Source organism: Artibeus jamaicensis, unplaced genomic scaffold, assembly GCF_021234435.1.
Source record: "Artibeus jamaicensis isolate MK-2021 breed Jamaican fruit bat unplaced genomic scaffold, CSHL_Jam_final contig_1998, whole genome shotgun sequence".
Taxonomy (NCBI): Eukaryota; Metazoa; Chordata; class Mammalia; order Chiroptera; family Phyllostomidae; genus Artibeus; species Artibeus jamaicensis.
In genome coordinates, this window is record NW_026521407.1 from 1,827,283 (window position 1) to 1,827,629 (window position 347).

Genomic DNA, 347 nt, shown 5'->3' on the forward strand with positions numbered 1-347 from the left:
ATTCATTCTCTGGGTTAGAGGTGGGTGGAAGGTCAACCAAGACCAATACAAAACCAGTCCTCAGCTAAGCCCCGCCCCATCTAGCTTCCTGTTGCTGTCCATCAACCACCTTGTGGGCGGGACTTTTCGTCCCTCCAGTTGGCTAGAGAACATGTCATTCACTCTATAATAGCTTTTCGGTTGGTGCCTTCTACAGTCCATCAGTTACATTTCGCACTTCTATTGGTCAAACCAACGTCGCTCTAGATTACTCTCTTTGATTGGTTAGTAGTGCTGTCGGTCCCCAATGTACAGCACTCTTACTGGTGATCGCTGCCGTCGCTCGGGCGGTGGCGGGCTCCGGGATT